This window comes from Meleagris gallopavo, chromosome 7, assembly GCF_905368555.1.
Source record: "Meleagris gallopavo chromosome 7, MGAL_WU_HG_1.1, whole genome shotgun sequence".
Taxonomy (NCBI): domain Eukaryota; kingdom Metazoa; phylum Chordata; class Aves; order Galliformes; family Phasianidae; genus Meleagris; species Meleagris gallopavo.
In genome coordinates, this window is record NC_139410.1 from 17,296,446 (window position 1) to 17,305,004 (window position 8,559).

The following is an 8,559-nucleotide window of genomic DNA, read 5'->3' on the forward strand; positions in this document are numbered from 1 at the left end:
GGACTATGAAGTCCCGCAGACACCCGGGTGAGACAGCATACAATAGCAAGCTGGCAAAGCCTCAGCCTCTCCCTTACTCCACAAACTGCTGCACATCCACTGGAGTGTGAGGATCCTGGACTATGCTAACAACAGAAGTATGAAGTCTGTGGCCTCCAGATATGGCCACGATGCAAGAGAACAACTTAAGCTTCAGTCCTCAGGTAATCCCCAATTATCCAAAACTTTGAATTAGTGTTGGTAAGTAAGGCCAGTAGCTTTCTCCCTTGCTGGAGATTGGAAAAAAATTCTTAATGTGATTATACCACATGATTATAGCTACACTTTTTGATGCATAAAAAGATCTGATGTGATTTTTTTTTTTTACCGCTTTTTAAAAACTGTCAGAAACAGCAGAAATGTCAAATCTTGAGCAGAGAAGCCTGAGAGATGTGAACTGTAATACAATACATGCACTGTGCTACAGCAGACCTTCTGTTCCCGTGGTAGGGGAAAAGAATCACTGCATTTTTAGTAAAGACATCTTTATCTCAGATGCTTGTGAGCCACTAGATTTAATTAAATAAATCTGAGAATCCTTATCTGTTCTATCAGCACATTTGTGATGCCAGAGCTCTGTAAGTTCTCTAGTTACTGTAGTTCCTCCCCGGGTAAATAGCTCATGTTCAGAAAAATAGAGTTCACAAAACTTACAACAGTAGAAAAACAAGAAGTAGTTAAAGCCAGGTTTCCACACACTTTCTTAGGATATCAGGAAAATAATTCTCTCTACGAGTAATGGTGTATATGCTGTTAGATAGGTAAATCTGAGTAGCAAAAGATACATGAACAAGGCAGAACTGCATTTATCAGGAAGAATAATTAATGTGTTCTGTCTGCTCGTCCGGTCAGCCTGGTCAAAAAGGCTGAAATAGGAAGAAGCAATTTTGAATGACTCTTCTCATATATGCATCTATTAATTTTAAAAAAGAAAGACAGCAAGATCATACAACTCAAAACAACGAGAGAATAAGTCTTGACAAATTAGAAGAAATTTCAAGTTCCCCCCCCCCATGTGGAAGAATTATAAATTTAAGATTATAAATATTCATATATATTTTAAAGCAGGACAGACACATGCTTGTATCTGTCTGCCAACATCATGATTTAAAAAAAAAAACAAAACAGAAATTTATATATCCTGATAAAAATAGAGGCATATAAGAGCAAAGTAAGAACAAAACATATGGGAAATGCAATTGAATTTAATTAGATGGACAACTAACACTCATTCTGTGATCCTAAAAAAAATAAAAATAATTCTACAAACATTTTCTAAATAAAGGAATTTCAACTTTTGTAAAATCATATGCAGTGTTCACAGAATGTAGCTCTTGTAACAGAATGAAACAGATTAAAGGAGAAACATGGCAGAACAAAATCAATATGCATTGTACTCTGCACTGAAAGCACAGAAATGACTATATAATAAGAAACCAACACGTCCAAATAACACTAAAGCTGCAACATTTTTATTTTGTTTAATAACTTGTTGCTTTATTTCTAAACAGCAAGAGATGCCAAAGTAACTTCTTCACTACCTGTACTCTTAGCTGCTTCTGATTCCATTCTATTTTAAAAAGAATCTGTTCTCCAGAAGACCTTGCTGGTGGGGAGGTACATTGTCCATCAGCATAAAGTGCAGATATGCAAGAACAACAAAAAATGAAAGCAGAGAGCAGCATCTGAAGGCAGCTTTCTTTCAGTGCCCCTGGGAATCCAGAGGCTTGGGTTTCTGAGCAGAGGGGATCAGGCGCATCAGCTACAGCAGCTCACCCAGGCCTGAATCCAGGTAGATTGCTTCTCTAAACTTGATGAAATATCAGCACCACCAGATAATAGCAGTGGTCAGGGAAACTCCAGAAACATGTAGCTAAAAACTATAAAGTTAAAACACTGAAGTCAAACAGTCTCTTTCTGCAGGATGCATAACTGTAAGGCAGAGAGCACACGAAGTATAGACCCCTCCTTATGTGAAGAAGGAAGAGAAAGTACATATGTAATATGAAAGTTAGACCCAGCACACAGGTATATCTTAAAAAAATCTTAAATAGAAATACTTAGGAAAGAAACCACTGCAACAAAGCATACGGCTTGAAAAGACAAAAAAAATCAAAAAGCAAAACAAACCAACAAAGCCCACAGTTGTACTGTAACCAATCCCCTTCCCATTTGATTATATGCAAAAGGACTCCAATTATATTTTAACACTAATAAATATAGCTAGACCAACAGCACTGGGGTGTGGTGTTCAGAAGCACTGCAAGCCACCAACCCAACCTGGTGTGCAGAGGAAGATGTACCAAAGTGCTTCACCAGATGCGAATTTCCAAGTGCTATCAAACTGTGCTGGTTTGGGAGTGGGTAAGAGGAAAGGAGGAATGAAAAAGAGGAAAAATTACACAATCCCAAATGGCAATTGAGATAACTGTAACTTGGAGTCTTACAGGCAGTTTTAGCACAGAGGCCCTTTACAGACTGCGTATACAACCAATATCTACTCTGAAATTATAGTTTGCAGCAGAACAGAAGAATTGTCTGTGAACATTGCTAAGAATTCCTACACTTTCACTTACATTTGCTCATGATTCACAACTGTCAAAACCAGAGCATTATATCTAGTATGTCCAAATATGACAGAAGGGAAAAACAGCTTAGATTTCTTGACACAGACCTCTGCTGTACTTTTAGCTGCAAATCCAAAACTAGAAGCAGGTGATCTCCTATTTGACTTCAGCAGAAACCCAAACTTCAGAGTAAGAAATGAGAACACTGTCACTGTACTAAGGCAATTCAACCACTGAAACGGACTTGCTTTTTGCTGTAATATCAACCTTACCATCTCTATACATTGAAAATCATGTAAGAAATAGTGGGAAACATGTCAGAATGGAGTAGTTCAGTTTTCCCTACAGATCTGGAAGTCACTCAGAATTTCAGAACTTTCTAGCTATCAGATGTAATTTTTGTGTACATCTCACAGTAATCTTCCCATCTACTTAAAGAAATTCAGGGCAAAACTAGACTGCAAGGAATATATTATCTACATCTAGAAAGCCATTTCATATATGTCCATTTTTAAACAATGCATTAACCCAGCAGCTTAGAAATAGCAAGTGTTAGCACAGGTTTCAGACTCCATTTAATTCTCCTGATGTCACACTTCTACAAGATGCTCTGCAAATTACTCCCTTGGAGTTACAGTTTCTCCATCCATCAACTGCTGTTAACAATTTCAACCCCTTTTGTCTCCCATAGCTACCTGGGCTGAGATCCGGGAGGCACAACCTGTTCCACTACATATGCTCAAGTGGCACCTCATCCTGTCGCTTTGGTAAGATAAGCTACATGCTCTAAAATACACTGCCATTCACAATGCCAATCCAGAATACAGCAAGTTTCAGTTCTTCGTTCTTATTCTTCAAATGCTACACATTGCATTAAACAAGTTCGGGGACCAGCCGAGATCTGTTGCACAGTATACCACTTTTCCTTCAGGGACCATAGCCCACTTACAGAGCTGGGTACCAGCTTCACAGCAAACCGCCACACCAGGGCACCCACCTGCCACAGGACAGAGCTATGAAATGGAAATGGAGAAAGAAAGGAGCTCCTTTCTGTCTAGGGGATGGCGACTTTTAAGAGAAGAGTCTGCAAAATGGAAAAGGATACGTGCAAAATGTAACAGTTCAGTTTTGCCAGAAGGATTATAGCTGGGTTTACCTCACATTTTCTGGTATCTGAAAATGGACCCTGGGGTGCTGGCCAAAGCTGCACAGCCTCCAGCATGGTGGCTGGCCTGCTGTGAGGTGGGCGAGGTGAGGGCATCTGCTAAGGAGCCTCCTTCCTGGGAACGCAGCCTTGGCTGATGTCAATGGGGAGAACGAAGCTAATGGAGAAACCGTGCCCCACAAGTGCCCCCCAGCTAGCAGTGATACATTGCATCAGAACAAAGGCTCTGTGTGCTGCCAGCAACGCATTACCTCTCAGCTGACTGAAGACAATTAAACACTTTATTGAAAGGGGAATATTTTTTTCCTCTCATGCCTCAAACCACGAGGTGTATGTCTCCCCCAGAGTTGCTCATTGCTGCACTGTTGAAATGGGAATAATTCCCTGTCTGCCTGACGTTTTGCAAGACAGGGATGGAACTACCTCTGGATCGTTTGAAAGTGTTAAAAGTGTGCTGCGATCAAATGGTTTGAACTTCTACCATGCATCATTTGCAGCTGATAATGCTAATGCTAAATTCTGGAGACATGAGTCTGTCTACAAATTAATGGAAAATCTGAATTAATGTTTGCTTCCAGCTAATTGCCCAGCTCACATATTGCACAGTGCAGCCAAGCATCATTTGATCTTGAAAACTCTGACAAAAGTTTTCAATCACTTTTCCCAGGTGCCAAAAAACCTTCAGACTTATAGGACATACTCATTATCAGCCTGAGATACCAGGAAATGTTTCCCCCAGGACTGATATCTATATGTGAGACAGGGTTGTTTTTTTTTTTTTTAATGCATTAGATGGCTTTAAAAAAATTAAAGGTTTCTACAAGTGAGGACTGAAGATTTTTAATTTTTGATTTGCACATTTCTAAGATTAACAGTGATAAAGATACAAGTGAAAAGATGCTTTTAGTATTTGACTATCAACAGTGCTAAGAAATTCTAAAGGTTCATTCTCATCATGAGAATAGTCTTCTACATGCTGAGTTTATGGTCACACTTGCAAAGGGCAAGCAACATCTAAAAAAAAGTAACTCTAATTTCAAAGCACATTATCAAAAAGATGGAAACAGACTGATTCCCTACAGCATTTCTGAAACTGTTCCCAGAGCGGGAAGAGCCCTCTACCCTTGTAGGTGGTGGAAACTACAGAGGTTTTGGACAGATATTCTCAGTGAATTAACAGCTTTGATCTTGACTATGTTTCTAAAGCCAAAAAGCCAAGAAAGAGAGATGTGAGGATACTTCCAGCAGGTACTTTATTTATTTAAGCACCTCCCAACTGCTGGCTCTACAGCACACTTCTGCATACTAGCATACAGAGTTCACCATAAAATGATACTTTGAAAGCTGACTGCTTGCTTTGCTATCTTAAATGTCAAAGCCATGTCTAATCACACAAAAATATTACATAAAACTTATACACACACACTTTACCTGAAGGACATGAAATAATTGCTTCATACTGCCTCAGTGATTTGCTGACATCTTTTTCTATTAGTCTAATCCCTACAAGATCTGAGCTAATGTTTCTAACTTCTGCAGTGCTTCAGAATAGTCTAATGAGCAACCTTGCTGGAGATGTTTTCATTCCTTTTATTTCTTTGAAATACTCTCATCTTACCTGAACAGGCTCTGAAGGATACACAACACTCAACAACATGTTACTACCAGACCTGCAAACAGACCTGATCTACACATCCCAATAATATGCTTTGTAATACAGAAGATACTGCTAATAAATAAAGATTTCTAATGAGACTCTGCACTTCTAGGCAAACTTGGAAGCATGAGGCTTTGAAGCCATAGCGCAACAGCCTTACTCCAGCTATGCCTCCCCCTTTCCCCTTTATTTTGGAAAGGATTTATAAACATGTATTGATCACGTATTTCCTCTTCATGGTGCTAAGGGATGGGAGAAGAGTAAAATTATCAGAAAATGCCCTGAAAACAAACATTTTAATATGGCTCTCCATCCACAGAAGAAAAATACAATCCCCAGTACTGCACAAGGCAAACAGCCCAAAAATGACATCTACAGCTTTTCCACACGAGCAGGATTTAAAAGCTTACCTACACCTGTTTAGGATACCTGCAAAATGTCCAATTCTATCAGAATAGAGACAAAATAATGCACAAATAAGCTTACAGCCTGCGCACACAGGCCACGTGTCTAAGAGAGAGATCCTACACCCTCCAGTCTGCAACAAATTAACTTCACATGTCTGGCAATAATACGCATCACAGATTATTAAGAAATATTCATTGGTAGAGATAGGGAAGCAGTGTAAGAAAACAGCAACACCAGTATTTAACACAATAAGAGACTTGTTCAACAAGGCATGTCTTCTCATCGGTTATTTTCCTGTGTCTCCGAGCCCTGAAACTTCATTACAAGGAAATAAGGGCTTCTAGTCTACCATAATTTAATGCCTAAAATTAATAGATCAATAAAAGATTATTATGCCTGAAATCACCTAAGTTGAATTTGGAGACATGCAGTTCTTTGATGTCTTCTTCTTGATTTTATTACCAATGAACATCACAGATGCAATTATTGTAATACCTGAAACTGTCATAATATGTAATTAGAGCATTTACAATCTGGTAAAACATCATACAACCAGTATTATTTATAAGCACAAACTGCGACAGGCTAGCATGCTATCATTGTGGTTGTTCTAGCAGTTTCTTATTTATCTTTTACAAAATAGTAAATACAATTAGCATTTCTATGCATCACCTGTAAAATCCTTCACAAATAGTGGTGGCATCTAAACCCCGAGCAAGGCCACTCTGAAATATGGGCTGGAGCCTACAGAATCCCAGAGGTTTGCACAAGCCACCCACACACATTCTTCTTGCGTTGACTGTATAATCAATGAACATACAGATATTATACTTACAAAATATACCAGAGAACTTGGCCATACAGTTATGATACCAAAAGAGGATAGAAGGCTTACCCATATCCTGGGCTCGCTACAAAACTCCAGAGAAGGGGATCTCCAAAAAAGATCCTTCCCCCTGCTAGTCAGCTCTTAAATGGGGTCTAGGAGAGGTGCAGCCAGGCTCCACCCCTTCCTGCAGCACAGGTGAATTGCCTTCACCTGTGCTCCTGTGGCTGACTCATTGCTTGCCTCGGGTGATCAGTCAGAGGTTCAGGCTGTGATTCAGCAGTTCCCATACAGTTGACAGTTGCAATTCTGCCTCTAACGAGACAGGAAATATTCAAATAAATTCTCTGATACATCTAACAAAAAAATTACACTACTTAACTGTTCGCAAACATAATCATTCAACATCTTCAAACATAATGAATATATATTTTTATGACAGCCTAATTCCTTCCAATACAAGGAGAATGTATTTAACCAGCACACAAATTTTCAAGATCTCTGCTTTTCAAATGCACTTATCTAGAAACAATTCCGTAATAATGAAAACTTTCATCATTCATAGAAATGTGACACCAGAAGTATGAAGAGATATCACATAAGAGGCTATCAAAAAGTAATTTTCCTTCAATTTAGGTGGAATAGATTCCCTTAGGTAGACTGAAATCTAATTAAAATTACTTCTGTCTTTCAGTATTTGCAAATTAAATTACACTGAACTGTCCAATTCAGGGAAAACTGGATTCAGTTTAATCAGTCTTGTCTGAACTATGACATTTTTGCTTTTTCAACTTCTGGAAATGTATTTCTACCAGGGGATCTGAATAAAGTTTGACATCTGAAGGGAGAGTATGAAGGCTTAACAAATTTAAATGGCTTGGATATTTTAACTCAGTGACAGACTTGGGGTTTTTGGACATGGAGGAGTGGAGGCAATTGTACTGGCCACACAACACCCAGAACAAAGTTTGCAGATATACCGTTGCTGAAGCAAGAAATCAATAATGAGGCTGCACACTAAATTTCACTTCATTTGAGATTTAAAACAACAACCAAAAAAATAGCCAATGTTGTATGGTACCATGTACTGAAAATGTGATTCACTTTCCAAATGGCACATGCGTAAGCACAGAGGATTAGACTGGCATTTAAAGTAAAACAAATAGGAGGCTCAGAAAGCCAGCATTCAGCTGAAGCCCAGGTTCCAAGGATCTGAGTAAAATGGCATTTCCCTGTGGACATGAGCCCTCATCAAGGAAAAACAGCCGATGTGGCTCTTCTGCCCTGAATGATGTAGGATTAATTATGAAGAAAAAGCTCTTATGTTTTCCAAAGGCTGCTCAAGACTTATTGGACAGAATGGAAAATAAAAGTGCAGTAGAAGATCAGGATCAATACAGTGAAAAAAGGGCTGCTATGTCAGCTGCATAGCACTGCAGTTTAATGTGAAAGTTAAAATTAACATGGAATTGGTCTACTCTTTATTATTATAATAATTATTCAAGACTTAGACAAAATGTTATTTAATCATACAAGCCTTTCATTGAGACCAGGGTGAGATGCTTCTTCCTATTCACACATTCAAGATTTCGCAACTGAAGCGAAAAAGAAACATCCCTATTGTTCAAAGGGCTCAAAGCCTGATGTAGTTTAAGACAGCAAAACCCTGAGGGGAAGCGACGAGAGCTAAATCACCTCACACCAGTAAGATAACGCGTTTTCCATCGAGCACTTTGTGCAGCAGTGCCGTGTGAGCACGGCGTAGTGCAAACAAGAGGGATTCGCTTCTGCTGGGCGCGCGGTAGGAAAGGCGCCTTCAGCCGGAGCGCGGCGTGAGGAAAGGCGGGCGGGAAAGCACCTGCACGCAAGTAAAAGTTCCGAGATTCGGTGGGTTGGT

General features: G+C 39.3%; 1 protein-coding gene across 1 annotated transcript in view; it reads right to left on the reverse strand.

The window, feature by feature from the left end:
- Positions 1-8,559, reverse strand: part of METAP1D (methionyl aminopeptidase type 1D, mitochondrial) — a 42,937-nt gene that overhangs the window by 33,888 nt on the left and 490 nt on the right. The gene's annotated exons all lie outside the window — the stretch shown is intronic.